The 22,900-nt window shown below is 38.7% G+C and overlaps 1 long non-coding RNA gene across 1 annotated transcript in view; it reads left to right on the top strand.

Annotated features, from left to right (window-relative positions):
• LOC123797687 (uncharacterized) overlaps positions 1-22,165 on the top strand; it is a 28,498-nt gene extending 6,333 nt beyond the window's left edge. The window contains exon 5 of the long non-coding RNA XR_015725806.1: positions 21,434-22,165. This is a non-coding gene — a long non-coding RNA (uncharacterized LOC123797687). The remainder of the gene's footprint in view (positions 1-21,433) is intronic.
• Positions 22,166-22,900: the final 735 nt, after the last annotated feature.

Below are 22,900 nucleotides of genomic sequence, written 5' to 3' on the forward strand. Positions count from 1 at the left end.
GACGTGGGTGCTTTAAGTTTTAAAAGTCTGTATCTTAAATTATTTGCTAGTTTTCAGTGAAGCAAATAAAGAAAAGAAAAAGGCAACATGTATTTTACCTGTCAGAAATGTAAATCTCATCAGCTCAGCTGGAGCTATAAAATGCATTTTATCCTTCTCAGGCAGAAATACACATAAGAAAATGACTTGAAATACTAAAAAAATAATGGGCACTTGGTTTTTAATCTGGAAATCTTTGATGCTTAATAACATCTGGTAAATATAACCAAATGAATGAATGAATGGATAAGAGGCCAAGTAACTTTGCATATTTTCTATGTGTTTAAATCAAATTTATTATTGAACATTATATTATTTTTAATAAAGTATTGAAATGCCATGGCACTTTGGCACACACTCTTTTTTCTTTTTTGGTCAATTAACTTTTTTTTAAAATGTGCCCATACTAAGCTGGATGCTGAGGATACAAAAAAGAATGAGCAAAACAAATTCCCTGTTATCCAGAAGTTCACAATCTAGTATGGGCAACAGAAGCATATACAAATAATTAAAAGATGTTGTGACAAGAGCTCTGAAAGAAATATGTAGAAGGAATGATAAGAATTCAGCAGGCTAATGTTCAGTGCCAGGCAAGTGGGGAAAGGAAGAGTTAAGGAAGATTGCTTAAATGAACACCAAAAAAGTTCATTGCATCCAAAACAAGATAATATGTATGTTTGAACTCTCATGAAGTTAATTCTCAAATTTAATTCTTAATCCTTAAGAAGTTGTGTCTAAAGAGATATTTTCCTCAATTAAAAAAATGATAAAACAGAAAAAAGCACACAACTTCATGTGCACAGAAGGCATCTGGTAGCTTTATGATGGTCTTCAGGAGCCTCCGTGCACTGTGTCACTCCTCAGTCTGTGCCGCAGCGCTCAGCTCTCCTGGGATGTTGTCTGGGAGAAAAGGAGCCTTGAATGTCCACTATAGAAACTAAAGGAAGCTTCACACAGACTTTGGTGGAATGCCTCCCTTCCTAAATAATGGATGTTAATAATGGATTTTGGGTATGTCTCATCACTAGTTTCTTTTTTTATTTCAAATATTCAGATATCTTTTACTATGAAACTAAGCATATTTCACTGATGAATTTCTCCTTTTCCTTTCTACATACCACACATTATTATAGCCGTATAACATAAGAAACATTGTAGAGTTAGACTCTTCCTTTATCGGGGGTTGGAACATACTGGAAAAGGCAGTCTTTTTTTCTAAGATAATAGCAAGAAGGATCATCTCTTCAGAGAACAAAAAAAAGGTTAAAAATATAGATGTTAATGTCGTGAGAAGTACATAGATGGATAGAAACACATGAGTAGTTAATTGAAGGATAGAAACTGAGATAGAAGTAGTAAGAAAGTGTCCTGGGGACATAGATGAGATAAGACATTACTTTACTGTGTGGAGAAGTAGAAGGGAAAGCACAGTGAGTGAGTGACATTTGAGCTATGCTAAACAATAGAAAAAATATATATATATATAAAGACCCTAATAATATGCACGAGGAGCACAGGGTGATGTATGGAACTGTTGAATTACTATATTGTACAACTGAAACTAATATAACACTATATGTTATCTAACTGGAATTAAAATTAAAACTTAAAAAAAAGACCCAAAAATATGAATTGGAGTCTTGCCACTTGTTGCCTTGAAAAAATTTACCAATATAAGGCAGTCTACTAGAAAATTGACAAAAAATGAAACATTTTTATTTTATTTATTTTTTTAAATAATTTTTTTATTATATTATGTTAGTCACCATACAGTACATCCCTAGTTTTTGATGTAAAGTTCCATGATTCATTACTTGCATATAACACCCAGTGCACCATGCAATACGTGCCCTCCTTACTATCCATCACCAGCCTATCCCATTCCCCCACCCCCCTCCCCTCTGAAGCCCTCAGTTTGTTTCCCAGAGTCCATAGTCTCTCATGCTTCATTCCCCATTCTGATTACCCCCCATTTCTTTATCCCTTCCTTCTCCTACCTATCGTCCTACTTCTTATGTTCCATAAATGTGTGAAACCATATAATTGTCTTTCTCCTCTTGATTTATTTCACTTAGCATTATCTCCTCCAGTACCGTCCATGTTGCTGCAAATGTTGAGAAATTGTTCTTTTTGATGGCTGAGTAATATTCTATTGTATATATGGACCACATCTTCTTAATCCAGTCATCTGTTGAAGGGCATCTCGGCTCCTTCCACGATTTAGCTATTGTGGACAGTGCTGCTATGAACATTGGGGTGCATATGGCCCTTCTCTTCACTACATCTGTATCTTTGGGGTAAATACCCAGTAGTGCAATTGCTGGATCATAGGGTAGCTCAATTTTCAACTTTTTAAGGGACCTCCACACTGCTTTCCAGAGTGGCTGTACCAGCTTGCATTCCCACCATAATGTAGGAGGGATCCCCTTTCTCCACATCCTCTCCAACAATTGTTGTTTCCTACCTTGTCAATTTTTACCATTCTAACTGGCCTAAGGTGGTATCTCAGTGTGGTTTTGATTTGAATTTCCCTGATGGCTAATGATTTTGAACATTTTTTCATGTGTCTATTAGCCATTCGTTATGTCTTCATTGGAAAAGTGTCTGTTCATATCTTCTGCCCGTTTTATGATTTGTTTATTTGTTTCTTCTGTATTGAGTTTGAGAATTTCTTTGTAGATCTTGGATACTAATCTTTTATCTGTAGTGTCATTTGCAAATATCTTCTCCCATTCCGTGGGCTGCCTCTTAGTTTTTTTGACAGTTTCCTTGGCTGTGCAGAAGCTTTTTATCTTGATGAAGTCCCACAAGTTCATTTTTTCTTTTGTTTCTCTTGCCTTTGGAGATGTGTCATGAAAAATGTTGCTGTGGCCGATGTCGTAGAGGTTGCTGCCTATGTTCTCCTCTAGGATTTTGATGGATTCCTGTCTCACATCGAGGTCTTTCATCCATTTGGAGTTTATCTTTGTGTATGGTGTGAGAGAGTGGTCAAGTTTCATTCTTTTGCACGTAGCTGTCCAATTTTCCCAGCACCATTTATTGAAGAGACTGTCTATTTATCCACTGGATGTTTTTTCCTGCTTTATCAAAGATTAGTTGTCCAAAGAGCCCAGGGTCCATTTCTGGCTCTCTATTCTGTTCCATTGGTCTATGTGTCTGTTTTTGTGCCAGTACCATGCTGTCTTTGTGATCACAGCCTAGTAGTACAGCTTGAGATCCGGCAATGTGATGCTCCCAGTTTTGTTTTTCCTTTTCAACATTTCCTTTGCGATTTGAGACCTTTTCTGGTTCCACACAAATTTAAGGGCTGTTTGTTCCAGTTCTTTGAAAAATGTCATTGGTATTTTGATCGGGATAGCATTGAAAGTGTAGATTGCTCTGGGTAGCATAGACATTTTAACTATGTTAATTCTTCCAATCCATGAGCATGGAATATTTTTCCATCTTTTTGTGTCTTCTTCAATGTCTTTCAAGAGTGATCTGTAGTTTCTAGAATATAGATCCTTTATGTCTCTGGTTAAGTTAATTCCGAGATAACGTATGGTTTTTGGTGCTATTGTAAATGGAATGGATTCCCTAATTTCTCTTTCTTCAGTCTCATTGTTCGTGTATAGAAATGCAACTGATTTCTGAGCATTGATTTTGTATCCCGCCACATTACTGAATTGCTCTATCACTTCTAATAGTTTGGGGTGGATTCTTTTGGGTTTTCCATATAGAGTATCATGTCATCTGTGAAGAGAGACAATTTGACTTCTCTTTGCCGATTTGGATACCTTTTATCCCTTTTTGTTGTCTGATTGCTGTTGCAAGGACGTCTAGTACTATGTTGAATAATAATGGCGAGAGTGGGCATTCTTGTCGTGTTCCTGATCTTAAGGGAAAGGCTTCCAGCTTTTCCCCATTGAGAATGATATTTGCTGTAGGCTTTTCGTAGATGGTTTTTACGAGATTGAGGAATGTACCCTCTATCCCTACACTCTGAAGGGCTTAATCAGGAAAGGATGCTGTATTTTGTCAAATGCTTTTTCTGCATCAGTTGAGAGGATCATATGGTTCTTGACTCTTTTCTTGTTTATATGATCTATCACACTGATAGATTTGCGAATGTTGAACCACCCTTGCATCCCAGGGATGAATCCCACGTGGTCATGATGGATAATCCTTTTAATATACTGTTGAATCCTATTAGCTAGGATCTTGTTGAGAATTTTGGCATCCATATTCATCAGGGATATCGGTCTGTAATTCTCCTTCTTGATGGGGTCTTTGCCTAGTTTGGGGATCAAGGTAATACTGGCCTCATAGAATGACTTTGGTAGTTTTCCTTCTGTTTCTATTTTTTGAAACAGCTTCAGGAGAATAGGTATTATTTCTTCTTTGAATGTTTGGTAGAATTCCCCGGGGAATCCATTAGGCCCTGGAGTTTTGTTTTTCGGAAGGTTTTTAATCACTGCTTCAATCTCTTCATAATTAATTGGTCTGTTTAAAAAATCAATTTCTTTCTGTTTCAGTCTTGGTAGTTTATGGGTTTCCAGGAAGGCATCCATCTCTTCCAGGTTGCTTAATTTATTGGCATAAAGCTGTTGATAAAAGTTTCTTATGATCCTTCCTATTTCATTGGTGTTGGTTGTGACCTCTCCCTTTTCATTCATAATTTTATTAATTTGGATCCTTTCTCTATTCTTTTGGATAATTCTCGCCAGTGGCTTATCTATTTTATTTATTCTTTCAAACAACCAGCTTCTAGTTCTGTTGATCTGCTCTACTGTGCTCCTGGTTTCTAATTCATTGATCTCTGCTCTAATCTTGGTCAACTGCTGTCTCGTGTGTGGATTAGGCCTGTTTTTCTGTTGCTGTTCCAGCTTCTTGAGGTGAGAATATAAAAATTGCATTGAAAATTTTTCTATTCTTTTGAGTGAGGCTTGGATGGCTATGTATTTTCCCCTTAGGACCGCTTTTGCAGTGTCCCATAGGTTTTGGACTATCGTGTTTTCATTCTCGTTGGTCTCCATAAATTGTTTAAATTGATTTTTGATTTCCTGGTTTATCGAATCATTCTTGAGCAGGATGGTTCTTAGTTTCCAAGTGTTTGAGTTTCTTCCAAATTTTTCCTGTGACTGAGTTCCAAATTCAAAGCATTGTGGTCTGAGAATATGCAGGGAATAATTTCAGTCTTTTGGTATCAGTTGAGACCTGTTTTGTGACCCAGCACATGATCTATTCTGGAGACTGTTTCATGTGCATTCGAATAGAATGAGTATTCTTTTGTTCTGGGGTGTAGTGTTCTATATATATCTATGAGGTACATCTGTTATAATGGCATTCAAAGCTCTTGTTTCTTTGTTGATTTTCTGCTTAGGTGATCTATCTATTGCTGGTAGTGGAGTGTTGAGATCCCCTACTATTAACATATTTTTATCTATATGTCTCTTTATTCTCATTAAGAGTTGGCTTGTGTATCTTGCTGCTCCCCTGTTGGGGGCATAGATATTTATAATTGTCATAGCCACTTGGATAAAATATAGTTTCCTTCTGTATCTCTAACTACAGTCTTTAGTTTAAAATCCAACCTGTCTGATATGAGAATTGCTACCCCAGCTTTCTTTTAGGTCCATTGGCATGAAAAATGGTTTTCCATCCCTTTACTTTCAGTCTGGATGTATCTTTACGTTCAAAATGAGTCTCTTGTAGACAGCACATGGATGGGTCATGTATTTTTATCCAATCTGCAACTCTGTTTCATTTTATGGGAGCATTTAGGCCATTCACATTGAGATTGATTATTGAGAGATATGATTTTAATGATGTCATGTTGCCTATAAAGTCTTTGTTTCTATAGATTGTAACTTTCTGTTCTGTATCACTCATGGGGCCTTTTTACTTTTATAGAACCCCCCTTAAGATCTCCTGTAGTTTCATGGTTATGAAATTGGTCAGTGACTGGTGATTCTGGAAGGTCCTTATCTCTCCATCAATTCTGAATGACAGCCTTGCTGGATAAAGGATCCTTGGGTGCATGTTTTTCTCTGAAAGAGCTTTAAAAATGCCCCCCCCCCCCACTGTTTCTCTCATTCTAGGTCTGTGTAGACAGGTCTGACGTAATCCTGATACTTTTGCCTTGGTACGTGAGAAATTTCTTTGCCCTGGCTGCTTTCAGTACTGTATCCTTGGCTCTAATATTTGTGAAATGCACTATGACGTGACGTGGCGTAGTTTGTCGTGGTTGAATTTGGGAGGGGTCCTCTCTGCCTCTTGGACACGAATGCTTGTTTTCTTTGCTAGATTAGGGAAGTTTTCAGCTACAATTTGTTCAAATATCTCTTTTAGACCTCTGTTTTTCTCCCCCCCCCCGCCAGGGATGCCGATGATTCTGACATTGGAACATTTCCTTGAGTCAGTAATCTCCCGTAAACTACATTCTTAAGATTGGATTTTTTTGAGCCACGTTTCTGTTTTAGCTTTCTCTTCTACCATCCCATCCTCCAGTTCGCTAATTTGTTCTTCTGCCTCATTCACCCTGGCCGTCAGAGCATCTAGTTTTGATGGCATTTGATTCATAGCATTTTTAATTTCTGCCAGATTCACTCTCATTTCCATCCTTAAAGGTTCTATATTCTCGTTAATATTTTTTTCAAGTCTACATATCCTGTTGACCATTGTTACACTGAACTCCATTTCTGATAATTTGGTTATATCCATATCCATCAGTTCTGTGGCAGAGGCCACAGACTCATTGTCTTTTCTTTGCTGGGGGGATTTCTCCTTTTCATCATTCTGATGAGGAGAGGTTGTGGGATTGTCCAGAGCCCAAATTATTGACCTGGACCCAGGCAGTGTGCTCTTGTTTTATAGGGACCTTAGGGATGTGGGCTTCTTGATTTTTAAGCCTGCCTTCTGGGGGAGGGGCCTGCCGCGCTGATACTCAGGCAACCCTGTTTGGGTAGAGTCTCCCTGTCCCCTATGAGGGGGGATGGGGATGGGCACAATGTGAGCCAGTATTTCCGGGCTTTTGTTCTCTGGCACCTTTCCCTGGCAGTTTGCTGTGCCTCTTCTGAAAGTCAGCAGCAGTGGCCGAATCCTAACCTCTGTCTCAGAACAGAGAGATCGCAGTCCGCTTTCCACTGAGCTCTTCTGGCCTCTTTAACTCTGTTTCTGTTGGTGCTCTAAACCCTGCAGCGTCCTTGGATGTGCGGCCTGCAGCCGGCGTCCCAGCCCTCACTTCCAGGGCCAGCACATCTCTGTCCTTTGTGTTTTTAACACTTCCAGCCGCCAGCCATCCCCGCGCTCAGAGCTCCGTTTCAGTGTGGTTCGCGCGCACTCCGGAGCGCCAGTTTTCAGACTGGTTGCTCGCGTTTCTGGGCTCATGGTCTCAGTCTGCTCTCTCGCGGGTGCCTGTCTGTGAGTCCACTCGCTCCCCAGTGCAGGTAACAACTGCTTCCTGGCGTCGGAACGCGGAGGCTCCCTCCGCCTTCCATTTATCTTCCGATATCTGTGCGTGGATTCACGGCTCCCTGCTTCGTACCTCAATACTCAGTGCTGGAGATGTTCATTTGTATAGGTCCAGGTGTATCTTCCTACATCTCAGGCTGATTCTGTGGGTGTTCAGGATGGTACCTATCCAACTTGATTCAGAGGACCAGCTGAAAAAGCTGACAAAGGGGACCCCTACTCCTCCGCCATCCTAACTCAGAAACAGATTTTTAAAAACATGTTTTCTAAGCCCTAATATCTATTTATAGTCTATTTCTTTTTCTTAAAAGCATTTTATTTTATTATTTATTTATTTGAGAGAGAGAGACAGAGAGAGCATGAGCTGAGGAGGGGGACAAGCAGACCACCTGCTGAATGGAGAGCACAATGCGGGGCTCCATCCCAGGACCCTGAGATCATGACCTCAGCCAAAGTCAGATGCTTAACCAACTGAGCCACCCAGGCACCCTATCCATAGGTCTTTATATGAATTCTCTAAATCTGACCAACTAATTAATGCCACATCATCCAAAACACCATGGACTGAGAAGTCACTCCAGCTTTCCTTGAGCTCCCAGGTCCCAAGTGGTCATCTCTTAACACAATAATCACTAAATTATTATTTTGTATACATCACAAAGCTGATGAACATGAAAGTCTTATGATTTATCTAATTAAAACAAAAAGCAGCTCAAACAGGGACAGAAACAGCAAATAGTATCTCTGAGAAGAAATAGACTATAGGGGCTCTTTCTCTCTCTCAAATAAATAAAATCTTTAAAAAAAAGACCTATGGATTATACACTTTTATAAAATTACAACAGAAAACCATGGATACCAGACTAAGGAGTTCGAACATTGGTTCTAGCCTTCTAAAGTCAATGAAAGTTTTTGCACAGAGTAGAAAATATACAAGGTATAAATGATATTTTGAGATAAGGGAAATCTCAAAGAAGAGGCTAAACTATACTGATACAAGAGTTATGAGCAGTGAAGGTACATTACTGAATTACATGGTCCAAAGAGGCTGTGCAATGACCATATTCCTCCACTGGGATAAATGCAGAGGGAGCAGGAGAGAGAATCTCAAGCAGACTCCCTGCTGAGCATGGAGCCCAACCCTGAGATCATGACCTGAGCCAAAATCGAGAGTCAGTCATTTAATCCACTGAGTCATCCAGGTGTCCCTCCCTTCCCCACCCCTTTTAACATTGTTATTATTTATTTCATTTATCCATATGTGATAATTACCCAGTATGTTGTTACTATTATTTTGAACAGTTATCTCTTTGATCAATTAAGAAAAAGATAGAAAACATATTACCTTTATTCCTTCTCTAATTCTCTTCCTTTCTTTCTATAGGTTAGAGTTTCTGACACTCATTATTTTCCTTTTTTTGGGGAAGAACTTCTTTAACATTTCTTACCGACTAAGTCTACTGGTGGCAAATTTTTAGCAGTTGGAAATGCCTGGCTTCCTCAGGGTGGAATGCTGCCCTTCCTGAAACCCCCTCAGATAATGAGTGGCCAGGAACGCCTCGTCCACTAAAGGGCAGAATGCTGCCCCAACGGAAACTTGATTGCTCTTGACAATAGCCCACGGGGTCCAGAGAAACATGTTTAAGAACAGGCGTCACTTGCTTAACGTTACATCATCTACTCCCATGACCTTCCCCATGATGTACTACTATTCACTAGGATGTGCTACAGATCACAAGACTCCCCTTGATTGTCTTTGATTGTTTATTGCCAATAAATACGCAAGGTTGCAGCTGTTCCGGGGGATCACACTCTTGGCGGTGGCACGCCTTGTTGTCGTCCCCTGCACCCACGCTTTCCGTCGCAGCTAACCTGTCTGTGCCTCATCCTTCTCCCGAATCACACCGCGGCTCCGCGGGTGGTGTCGCAGCAGAAGATGTTATACACACACACACACACACACACACACACACACACATATATATATCTTCTTTATCCATTCATCTATTGATGGACACTTGGGCTGCTTCCGTAATGTGGCTGTTATAAATAATGCTGCAATAAACATAGGGGTGCATATGTCCTTTCAAACTAGTGTTTCCATATTCTTTGGACAAATACCTAGTAGTGTGATTACTGGATCTTATGGTAGTTCTATTTTTAATTTATTTTTAATTTTTTGAGGAACTTCCATACTGTTTTCCACAGTGGTGGCACCAGTTTCCATTTCCACCAACAGTGCATGAGAATTCCCTTTTTTCCACATCCTTGCCAATACTTATTCTTTCTTGAGTTTTTTATTTTAGCCATTCTGAGAGGTGTGAGGTGATATCTCATTGTGTTTTTGATTTGCATTTCCCTGATGATTAGTGATTTGAGCATCTTTTCATGTATTTGTTGGCCAACAGTATGTCTTCTTGGAGAAATTTCTGTTTATGACTTCCGCCTATTTTTAAATTAGATTTCTTTTTTTTTTTTTTGGTGTTGAGTTATATAAGCTCTTCATATATTTTGGATACTAACACTTTATCAAATATCTCATTTGCAAATATCTTCTCCCATTCAGTAGATTGTCTTTTAGTATTGTTGATGGTTTCCTTTTCTATGCAGAAGCTTTTTATTTTGATGTAGTCCCAAGAGCTTATTTTGCTTTTGTTTCCCTTGCCTCAGGAGACTTACCTAGAAAAATATTGCTATGGCTAACATCAGAGAATTTACTGCCTGTGCTCTCTTCTAGAATTTTTATGGCTTCAGGTCTTACATCTAGGTCTTTAATCAATTTTGAGTTATTTTTGTGTATGGTATGATGAAGTGGTCCAGTTTCATTCTTTTGCATGAAGCTATCCAGTTTTCCCAGCACCATTTGTTGAAGACACTCTCTTTTTCCCATTGCATATTCATGTGTGTGTGTTTTTTGTTGAAGATTAACTGATTAATTAATCATGGGTTTATTTTTGGGCTCTGTATTCTGTTCCATTGATCTATGTGTCTATTTTTGTGCCAGGACCATATGATTTTGATAACTACAACTGTGTAATGTATCTTAAAATCTGGAGTTGCTATACCTCAGTTTTGTTCTTCTTTTTGAAGATTGTTTTGACTATTCAGGGTCTTTTGTGGTTCCATACAAATTTTAGCATTCTTTATTCTTTTTCTAGCTCCTTAAGTTGTAAGGTTAGGTTGTGTATTTGAGATTTTTTTTGCTTCTTGAGGTAGGCCTGTGTTGCTATAAACTTCACTGCAGCTTTTGCTGCATCCCAAAGATTTGGGACTATTGCATTTTCATTTTCATTTGTTTCCATGTATTTTTTTTTTTTTAAGATTTTATTTATTTATTTGACAGAGATAGAGACAGCCAGCGAGAGAGGGAACACAAGGAGGGGGAGTGGGAGAGAAAGAAGCAGGCTCATAGCAGAAGAGCCTGATGTGGGGCTCGATCCCGTAACGCCAGGATCACACCCTGAGCCGAAGGCAGACGCTCAACCGCTGTGCCACCCAGGTGCCCCCATTTGTTTCCATGTATTTTTAAATTTCTCTCTGATTTCTTGGTTGACCCACTCATTGTTTATTAGCATGCTATTTAACCTTCATGTATTTGCATTCTTTGCAGACTTTTTCTTGAGGTTGGTTTCTAGTTTCATGGTGTTGTGATCAGAAAAGATGCAGGGCATGACTTCAGTCTTTTTAAATTTGTCGAGACTTATTTTGTGGACTAAGGTGTGATCTGTTCTGGTGGATGTTCTATGTGCACTTGAAAAGAATGAGCATTCTGCTGTTTTAGGAGGGAATGTTCTGAACGAATGTTCTGATGAATATATCTATTAGATCATTCTAGTTCAATGTGTCTTCAAAACCACTATTTCCTTGTTGATTTTCCATTTGGATGATCTATCCTCTAATGTAAGTGAGGTGGTAAAGTCCCCAACTATCATTGCATTACTACTGATTACTTCCTTTATATTTGTTATTAGCTGCTTTCTGTATTTGGGTACTCCCATACTGTGTGTATAAGTATTTACAATTGTTTTATCTTCTTTTTACATTGTTCCCTTTATGATTATATAGTGTCCTTTGTCTGTTACAATCTTTGTTTTAAAGTATATTTTGTCTGATGTAAGTATTGCTATCCCAGCTTTCTTTTCACTTTCATTGCATGATAAATGCTTTTCCATCCCTTCATTTCAATCTGTTTATGTCTTTAGGTCTGAAGTGAGTGTCTTGTAGGCAGCATATAGTGAGTGTTGCTTTTTTATCCATTCTGTCATCCTACATCTTTTGACTGGAGCATTTAATCTGTTTACATTCAAAGTAATTATTGATAGGTATGTACTTATTGCCATTCTGTTACTTGTTTTATGGTTGTTTTTATAGTTCTTCTCTGTCCTTTTCATCTCTTGCTCTTTCCTGTCATGGTTTGCTGACTTTCTTAAGTGATATACTTGGATCCTTTCTCTTTATTTGTTGCATATCCATTACTGGCTTTTGGCTTGTGGTTACCACTAGGTTTATGTATAATATCTCATGCATATAGCAGTCTATATTAAGTTGATGGCCACTTAAGTTTGAACCCATTCTTTCCTCCTTTCCCTGCCATGTTTTAGGTATATGGTGTCATACTTTATATCCTTTTATTTTGTGAGTGTCTTGACTGATTTTTATAGATATACTTAATTTTACTGCTTTTGTGCTTTTTACTTTTCTTACTCCTGCTTAAGGCCTTTCCTTTCTACTCAAAAATTTCCTTTAACATTTCTTGCAGGGCTGGTTTAGTGGTTATGAATTCCTTTAACTTTTGTTTGCCTTAGAAACTCTTTATCTCCCCTTCTATTCTGAATGATAACCTTACTGGATAGAGTATTCTTGGTTGCAGGTTTTTTTCTTTCAACACTTTGAATATATCATGCCACTTCCTTCTGGCTTGCTAAGCTTCTCTGGAAAAAATCAGCTGATAGCCTTGTGGGGTTTCCTTGTGTATAACTATTTCCCTTTCTCTTGATGTCTAAAAATTCTTTCTTTATCACTACTCTTTGCCATTTTAATTACTATGTATCTTGGTGTGGACTCCCTTAGGTTGATTTTGTTGCAGGCTCTCTGTACCTCCTGGATCTGGCTTTCTGTTTCCTTTCCCAGATTTGAGAAGTTTTCAGCTATTATTTCTTCAAATAAATTTTACACCCCCATTCCTCTCTCTTCTCCTTCTGGGATCCTTATAATGTGAATGTTATTATGCTCGATGGTGTCACTGAGTCCCCTAAGTCTGTTTTCATTTTGTATAATTTTTTTTTCCTCTCACCTGTTTAACTTGATTCTTTCCATTACTCTTTCCTCCAGGTCATGGATGCATTCTGCTTCCTCTAATGTCCTATTTATTCTAACTAGTGTATTTTAAACTTCAGTTATTGAGTTCTTCATTTCTAATTGGTTCCTTTTTACATTTTCTATCTCTTTGTTATGGGTCTCACTGAGGGTCTCCACTCTTTTCTCAAGTCCAGTGAGTATCTTTATTACCATTACTTTAAATTCTCTGTCAAGCATATTATTTATCTCTGTTTCATTCAGCTTTCTTGATATGATTTTTCCCTGGTCTTTCATTTGCAACATATTCCTCTGTCTTCTCATTTTGTCTGTGTCTGTCTATTTCTATGTGTTAGGAAAGTCTCTTCTCTTGAAAGTATCTCCTATGTGTATTGTGTGTGCCTTACTGTTGTGGTTGAGCCACTTTTTGCTTCAGACCATTTGTCTGCAATGGCTCTCGTTGCCCGTTGTGGACAGTTTTTGGTCCCTGTGTTGTTAATGGGTGAGTCTGGGGGTGCCTTGGGCTTGAGTTTAGTCAGACCAGGCATTTTTCAGGGATGTGGTAGCACCAAACTGTAAGGCACTTTCCCTGTGTTGTCCCCTGAGAAGCTTTGTTGATGCATAGGGCCTGCAGTTAGACCAGATATCTGCTCTCAGCCCACTGCTGGGTTGCAGTCAGACTGGGTATGTGTGGTTATCTCCCCCTCTCCCCAGGGCGAGAGTCACTTTGTGGTGGTACTAGCCCCTGTTGGGACTGCTTGCACACTGCCAGGCTTGTGGTACCACTTTGGATGGGCTCTGGCCAAGGGCACATTGGAGGGGGTGGATCTGCAGGATAACACAGGGGCAGGACATGTGGTATGAGCAAGGCTTGGGAGGGTGTACCGTGAGAGGAGACCTAGAGCTAAGGCCTGGCTGGAGGAGGAGTGTCTATAAGAGAACATGGGAGCAGGGTGTGATGTCAGCAAGTTAGGTGAAGAGTGTTGGTACTATGCTGGTTCTAGCAGCTGTCTATGTGTCTGGGATGGGCAGTAGGGAGGGAGATTGTGCCTGCCAGCTTTGTTGTTCCTGGAGAGGTTTCCTAAAGATTCCTGACCTTCCAGCACACCCTTTGAGACTAGTAAATAAATTTCCTTCCTGTATACCCCAGGCTTTTTTTCAAACTCCTGCCCCTATACTGTAACTCCTTGGGGCTGTTTGTTGTGCTGTCTACTTAAGGATGGGACTCAGTTTCCTCTCACCCTCGAGCTCTCTCAGAACCATACCTGCTGATTTTTAAAGTTCCAGGTGTTAAGCCCCACTGATTGTAAGAACCAGTGAAATTAGGCCTCTCTGGTATTCAAAGCCTAATTTTATGGGGATTCATCTTCCCAATGTGGGTCCCCTGTGCCTGAGGTAGCAGGTATGGGGGTCTGGTCCTCTCCCCTCTCCACATACACAGCATCCCTCCCTCCTGCAAACAGTCCAGCAGGTCAGTTTGGCTCCTGACTATATCTCCACCTTTCTTATCCTCTTTGATGTGGCCTCTTCTCTACATTTATCTGTGGAGAGTCTGTTCTGACAGACTTTGGGTCATTTTTTGGGTTATTTACACCAATATGGGTGTTATTTAGTTGTACCCATGGGACTAGGAGAGCTTAGGATCTTTCTACTCTGCCATCTTCCCTGGAAATCTCTAAGAACTCCTTAACTAGAGTCTGTCTTACAACTCTTTCAGTTGTAATCCTCTGTTATTATACTGAAGGTTTGTTGATGTGGTTTTAAGATATGTGTGAGGAGAATCATTCTCTTATCTTATGATTAATTCTCAGTCTTTTGGTGGGCTGAATCGTTGGACTCACGTCAGCCATGTTTCTTAGCCATCTTCCCTCCTTTTAAGTGTGACAGAAAGTGTAGAAGAAGCTGAATTGCGTAATTGCCCTTTTATATAGATAACGCTCTGGTAGTCATTTTCTTTGGGGAACAGGTCTTTGTTATGGAGACTGTTTTGGGCATATTTTGAAATGGTTATTTTCTTGTCTCTCTGACCAAAACACAAGGGGAGTTATCTCAGATCTTCACCTTGAAACCTAGTGGGTTTCCTAAAGATAGAAGTCATGAAAGAGTGAAGACTGCTAAAACTGGGTCCCTAGGAGTTTCTCACTGTCATGCTATTCTACGCTCAGATCCCAGCAATTAGTCAAAGTAACCAAACAAGTATTCCTACCAGTTTATGGATCCAGCGGGTTCTGTTCCAAACTGGTCTTGGCTATGATTCTCAGTATCTGCCTCTCTCCAAGTTTTGGGGTGGTGGTTTGCCCCATGACCTGAATTCTCTGATGAGCCTAAGAAAAGAAGTTTGCAGTAGCTGTTTTTCTGTTGTAAAAATTGATGACTACTAAGCTCTTCACATGTTAGAGCTATTACCAGAAATTCTTTAACCTCCTTTTAAGGCCTTATCTAAACCAAATTAAATTGATCTGTGTGGAATTAGTTGAACTATTAGACTATTCTTTCTGAGTTTGAGTTATAATCTCTGTTTCTGTGACTGTGATTGTCACGCATATGTTTTTGTGTGAATGCAGACGCACAATTCAATATTAGCTCTCAACATGTGAAATGTGCCTGTCCCTTGACTCAGCAGTTCCACTGCTAGGAATCTGTCCTACAGACAGATGACCACAAATGTCTAAAATAAAGCCAAATGAAGATATTTTTTAGAGATTTGTTATAGCGCTGTCTCTGTCATTGAAACTCTTTTAGCAAGACTAAATGACCATTTGAAAGTGTTGTAGAGGAGATTTTTGTGTTAAATAGGAGATTGCACTTGATGTCCTCAAGGGTTCATCTCCAGTTATGCTGTACCTCCTGATTTTTCTCTGTTCAGAGAATATCCAGTGAGTCAAAGTCAAGCACACTCTTCTGCAGAAGGGGAGAGTTTTTGTCATCATAGAAGGAATAAAAGTCACCAGCATATGGGGCACATCATATGATACACTGCATTTTACTTACATCTCTTGTTTCTTGTCCTTTAAAATGTCGGCTCCATGAAACAGTTCACTCTTGTGTTTCCAGCACCAGAACAGAGCCTGACATCACAGTGGATTTTTAATTGTTACCTTATTTATTATCTTGGAGTTCCATTAAGGCTAATAATTTGTCCGTCATCTTGTTCAGTGCCATTTCTTCAGTTGTCATCATGTGGCTTTCATTAATTTGGTTACCATCTCCTCAGTGCCACGTGCATTCTCTACCCATCAGCCCCTCCATGGATGTCACCATTACCTTCCTGGCCTTTATCACCTTTTGCCACTGCCCTAACCAAAACTGCAGTTGATGGAAGATTGAAGCACCCAGAGCTTTGACTATGTGTCTGTCAGTGAATGGCCAATTGCAGTAGGAGAACTAACCAGATGTGGCACATAGAGGCAGGGAAGAGAGGACATGATGGTGACAAAAGAATGTGAAGGGCCAGTTCTGCTTCTTTCCCACTTGGAATTTATGTTACCTTATTTGCGGTCCAACGAACACACTTAATTAATTGGTGAAAAGGAAAGGTGGAGAATTAGGAAGATATTAAAATACCCTAAAAGACTGTTGGGAGAAAATTTTTCTTGGGTCTCTTTCATTTATGGATGTCTTGCAAGCAGAGGTACTGATAGCCTGTGTTCTGAACTACCTTTCTAGGGATGTTTTTATGTGAATGGCCTTGGAAGATATAGTGTCTCAAATTTCCAGAGCAGAGAGTGGACTTTCTTTCTTTCCAGTAAAATCAAGATGGCTCTCTTAAGGGCAAAGAGTGGGTTTTCTTGCAAACCCTACAAAGGATTTGGGTTCCGCAAGCTTACAGTTCCTCAGCTGTGACACAAGTGACTATGTGCAGCATCACCTGGGCCCCTACTTATTGTTTGAACTTAGGGACAAAGGGAAGTGACAAACATAAACATAAAGCTCACAGTGCTTGTTCTGCCATAAATAATAAAGTCCATTGTCCTTGACCCGGGAGTCTTCTGTCTACTGTCAGTAACAATAAAATAGTAACAAGCTAACTTATTAGAGTAAAACTTGAAACCTTTCACAGTTCTTGATAAAGGTGACTCATTCTGTCATTCCTTCCATATAAGCTCCCTAATAAATAATGTTTTTATTAACTATAATTACCATTTTCCACTTTCAAAATGTGTTTTGAAGGCAGACTATTTTAAAATGCAAAGTCTATTGACCTCCTTACAGTTGAAATTAAGAAATAGTATCTAATTTACTGTGAGCTTATTAACAACTTGATGTACATAGATAATACTTGAGCTAGTGAAGCAGGTAGCAATGACTTATTAATATTCAAAAACTCTGGGCTAATAAAGTGATATAAATTATTCTGTCTCTTTTCTTTCCTTCTGCAGTCCTCCAAGATACAGTCAATGATTCTAAGTCTATTTAGTGATTTAAAAGGAGAGATTTATTTCACCCTTCTAGGGTATTGTTCTCCCCAGTGAATTGTTCATTTTTTTCTTTATTCATTCCAGAATATCTCTTATAACTCTATTCTAAATACATTTGCTTTTTTATTATTTAAGATAAAAATAAGGATTTAATTTATTGAAGCATATATCAATTCTGTATAGGCTTGTTGACAAAAATGGCTTTTTAAAAATTAATTTTTATTGGTGAGAAAATAACTGTATGGGAGTCAAGTATTTGAAGATACTTGATTCACTGTGACATACAATCTTTCTTGTTATCATTTTCTTATGTTGTCTTTTGGTTTTTGGAATGAATATCTAATCCAAATCTTAAGAATAATATTAACTAGTAAAATTAATAAAATAGGGATATTTTTCAGACCTCAAAGAGCCTATGGATAGAAACAAAATCAAATAAATAACACACATTCATATAGTGTTTACTATTTGCCATATTTGCCAGCTACTGATGAGGAAATTAAGGTATAGGAAGGTCAAGTAACTTGCTCAATTTCACACATCTAGGAAATGGACAGAGGAGTTCTGATGCTATGGTCTGTGTTCTTATCTACCTCACTGTGTTGCCTCTCTTAAATTTCATTCTGTTTCCACACAGAATCCAGAACCTGTTTCTACCTTTCCTTCACCCCACCTTAAATCATCATATTATTAACCATAATCTACTTCTCCTTTCTCAAAAAACTGTGTATTTTCCTTCAGTTGTACAGTGTCATATAATTGAACACAAAGCTACAGAGGGTATATTCACACAAGACTCTAATAAAGATAAAGGGTATGTCACAGGAGGAGAAATATAACACAGATAAGTATCAGAGAGGTGTGAAATTCTAGGTACAGTTCACAGGGCTCTTTCTTTACACAAGATGTCCTTCATCTCCAGATCGTGAGCCACCAAGGGAGTGCAAGACATCTTGGTTTCAGGGATAGCAAGGCACAAGTTTACTGTGGGGTCTTTTACAAACCAATGGCCATGTAGTTAAAGCCACTGGTCTTGTAGCTAAAACCAGACCTCATAACTGCTTACACCAGGTGCAAACTATTAATATATCTTTTTAAATAATATATGAATTGTTGTATAGTTTCCATTACTATGTATTCAAATTCACTAATCTTTTCTCTGTCCTGCCTCATTTGCTGTTAATCCTATTCAGTATATTTTTCATCTTGCACATTGTATTTTTTCATTTATAAAAGTTTGATTTGGATATTTAAAAATATTTCCCATGTCTCTCGTTGGCACATACAAATTTCTTCTAGTTTCTTGAACTTAAGGAATACAGTATAATAACTTATGATGTCCTGTCTACAAATTCTATTACCTGTATCATTTTTGGTTTAGTTTTGTTTGATTTCTTTTTCTCTTCATTATAGGTCATGTCATCTATATTTTATAGGTCTGATGATTGTTTCAGTACCAGAAAATAGTTTGGTTTTTTGGGTCTTGTTTTAAACTTTTTAGTTGGCACCGAAGCAGCATTTAGTCTAAGGCTAAATCTCCCTCACAATTGAGCAAGATCCTTTTTTTAAATACTGTAACCAACATCAAGTGAATTATGAAGTTTTCCACTGTGACTGTTGGGTATTGGTACTATTCCTGGCACTATGAGATTTCCAGGCACTCTTCCCTTTGTGGGTGGTCCTTCTTCAAACTCAGGTAGTTCTGTTATATATAAGTGCTGATCAGCCCTCAACTCAGTGCTCGAGGGAGAACTGTGATGATCTCTGGAGCTTTCTCTCTGTGCAGCTCTTGCTTGTTCTGTACACTGCTCCGTAAACAATGGTCATCTTGGCTTCCTTGAACTCCTAGATCTATGTCTTCAATTCAAGAAGACTAACTCAGGGTTTTGCCTGAGTTCCACCCAACTGCCACCACCTAGAAACTAGCTCCAGACAGTAAGCTGAGGCATTTGTAGGACTCACCTCATTTGTTTTTTATGTCTTGGGCATTAACTGTCCTTCATTTAGCCATGTCCAATGGCTTGAAAGCTGTTGTTTCATATATTTTGTCAGATTTTTAGTTCCAACCCCTGTTAACTCAAACTTGGCTAGAAGCAGAAGTCTATTCATTTTCTTTTCTTGTTTAAAAAAAGACCCCCAACATGGGGCTCGATTCCAGTACATTTAAATTATGACTTGAGCCAAAGTCAGACACTAACCGACTGAGCCAACCAGGCGCCCTGGAAGTCTATTCATTTTCAACAATGTGGACAAACTAAGACAGATTGCCTCAAGGACTTTCAGATTTTAAACAACATATTTTAATCACCAGCTGGTACAATTTGTTCCTTTCTTGACCTAAGGTCATTACCATGGCTCCAGGCTACCCTTTTCTGCCTGGTAGTCTTCTCTAACTCTCCCAAGCCAAGCTGAGCTTGTACTACCACTATATCTCATTCACTATTGAATCATTACATTACTGCATATGTGTGTACGTATCTATCTCCCTATTAGTCCATAGGGTCCTTGTAGGCAAAGACACTCTATAGCATCAGTGCCTGATATTCTTGGTGCTTCATAATAATACATTGAATGAAATAACGAATAGAATGAATGAATATTTGAATACAGATTATTTTAACGAATAATTAAGCATAGAAATCTTTAGAAATTAATATTAGAACTATGTTAACTATGTTACATAGTATTTTTAAGTTGTTACTTACAATTAAGTTGAAACATCTGTATTGTATGGAAGAATAATTTTCATTTCATTTAATTTTTTTACTTTCTTACCAAATCATTTGATAGTTTCAAGAAATCTGGCCTAAAATAACCCTTGCAAGTACTTTCTATATCAGAGACTGGACTGATTGAATCTTATCTGATGTTTACTTCATTTAAGATTCTCGTATACAAAGTGGACAAATTAGATTTTACTATCATAGTGTTTGTGGTTTTGACAGACTATATATCGTAGAGGTGAAGAGTAGAATTTTATTTTATAACTGGACATATTTTTTGTTGTCCTTGAGCTCATATTTTTTCTTAGCAGCTGGAAACTAATTTTCAATTCTTAGATACTCAGCGCAGTCCAGAGATATTTCTGCCATATTTAAATATTATTATTTAACTCAGCTGGTCTCACAAATGTCTCACAAATGGGATTTCTCTCCCATTCTCCTCCTCAGAGTTGTATACAAGCCAGTTGTATTCAAGGCAGAACATGTGTAGATCAGGGATCCCTGGGTGGCTTAGTTGGTTAAGCATTTGCCTTTGGCACAGGTCATGATCCCTGGGTTCTGGAATCGCGTCCCCATTGGGCTCCTTGCTCTGCGGGGAGCCTGCTTTTTCCTTCTGATTGTGCTCTTTCTCTCTCTCTCTCTCTGTGGCAAATAAATAAATAAAATCTTAAAAAAAAATAAAAGAATGTGCAGATCAGCCTTAGATATGTTTGGTGAGACAGGGAGCGGGGAGTAGAGGAGGCATGCCCATGCCCTCGGGCTTACTTGTTGCTGTCTCCATGTGGCTTCAAATGTCCACACAGTCTGTACTGTGTGGTAATGGGTAATATGCGATGCACATCTTAAGGCTTCTGAATGATCTACTGCAGCTTTCTAACATGGAAGATTCTATGAAGCTTCAAACACAAAAGCAGCCCTTCCCTTTGCTCACTGAGTTTGTCTTTGGCTCTAATTTGACTCATGCCCCCAGCTAACATTTACAGCTTTCTCTGAATAAGAAGAATGCTGTGCTGGCATCAGTCTCTTTAGGAAGATGTTTCAAGAAGCGTGAAGAATGGAATAACTTTCTCCTGATCACAGATACTTCTGAACTTTTAAGAAGAGCTCCCTGGGGACTGTCCCAGGGAAAGGTGAGAGTTGGGTGGAAGAGGGAGAAGAACAGGCTGCTTTGTTCTCTCACTTCTTCAGAATTCCTGCTGTTGAATTTGTCTTCCTCTCCTGACTTCGTATATTAGTACAGATTCTGTGAAAATGCATGCCTTTTCAGATCTTTCAGTTTTACATTCTCACACGTGTATTGGTGGTATGTGTGGACTAGAGAAGGTGCTTCTTTGAACAAATAACCAAAAGAAAGAGACCACTCACTGCTCCCCAAATATATGCTGATTGAAGGCTTATAGCTTGTACTGAGGCAGTTGCAAAGAAGGAAAGCAGAACATTTCGTGCATTGATTCCTGTTATTAATCCACTGAAAATAAACACTTCATATATCATTTTGCTTCACAGGTAGACCCACTCCTCAATCAGGGCCTCACAGACTACTGTATTTGAATTACTTGCCTCACTGTGGAATCTTCCAAGCAGTTACAAGACATTGCACTTCATTGTTCCCTAACACTGCCTAAAACTGTCATTCAGGAATCCTGTGAGGTAACCAAAATGAGCTGAATGTTATTTAACTGAGCTATCCTGAGGCCTTCCCAGTTGTGAAGTCTTCTGTAATAAATCCGGGTTTTTCAGGAGTGAGGATTCAGACTGGTTCATCTCCTTTTTGGCTACTGTTTTAATTTAAGGTTGCAGCTGGAATTCTTTCCTGACAGATTTATTTCAGGTTATCAAACATTTATATCCTTAGCTCTTTTACTTCTTAGGCATAGAAAGGGAAGCCCTTTTTCTAGAAACCAAATGGAAAAAGTCCTTCTTATTTTGCTTTTGCTTGAGGCTATAGCTTGAATTCTGCTTTGAGTAGCCTTTTAGTATTCTTCCATTAGGTAAGGATCTACATGCAATGGGTGTTCAGTAAATGCTCATTGAAAAAAAACAAAAACCTTGTTGCTCAACTTAAATTACATATAAAACATAAAAATGACAATTCTATGGACATATGAGAAAGAGGAACTTTAATATTTCATAGCTATCCAAACTTTTGTGAGGAGTCAACTTTTGTTGATAATGTAGTGAAATGAATGCCTAATCTAGTTCATTGTATATGATGGATGAGCTTTACTAATGACATTGATAATAAATCTCGAAATTAACACAATTTTGTGTCAGAAACATTTTTCACAACTATAACATTGAGATTATTGATAGATTTTTGATAAGCCATGTTTTATTCATTGGGTCTGCGTTTCTATGAGTGGTTAGAATCAAGTGTGAAAGGCAACCTTCATCAGCACCTTAAGTGAAGTCGCATATACAGTTTGTGTTTAAACTAGAAATAAAGGGAGAGAATGAGAATGAGAGTAAGAGAGTTGAAACAGCATCCTTGGACCTGCTACAAATCAATAAGTACTCACACAAGCCCAACCAGGAAATGACTGTTCATCCTTGGGAGCCAAGCTGTGTGCCGTTTTCCCTCTTGGTGATTCATCTGTGGCTTGCATGGGTTCCTCATCCCTTAGAGTGAAGGAGTGCTCTGCCAGTGCAACCATAGGGGGAAAAGTATCACCAGGGATTTTACTCATTAGTTTATGTTTCAGTCAATTCCTTAAATTGTAAATTCTTAAAAACAGAGCTTTTGTCTTACTAGACTTTGTGTCTGCAGGATGCACTCAGGAGATGTGCATTGAATGAATGAGTGAATGAATAAACAATTATAAACAGTGCTCACCTTAAATCCTAATAAAATGGAGTGTATAGAAATGGATATGTAGCAGACATAGTTTTATTAAATATAAGTGGGGGGAATCTAAGCATTGGCAGCTCCTAGAACAGAGAGAGGTTTTCTAACCAAAATAATACGCAAGTCAT

Source organism: Ursus americanus, chromosome 9 (genome assembly GCF_024610735.1).
Source record: "Ursus americanus isolate L20-20 chromosome 9, mUrsAme1.1.p, whole genome shotgun sequence".
In the NCBI taxonomy this organism is placed as follows: Eukaryota; Metazoa; Chordata; class Mammalia; order Carnivora; family Ursidae; genus Ursus; species Ursus americanus.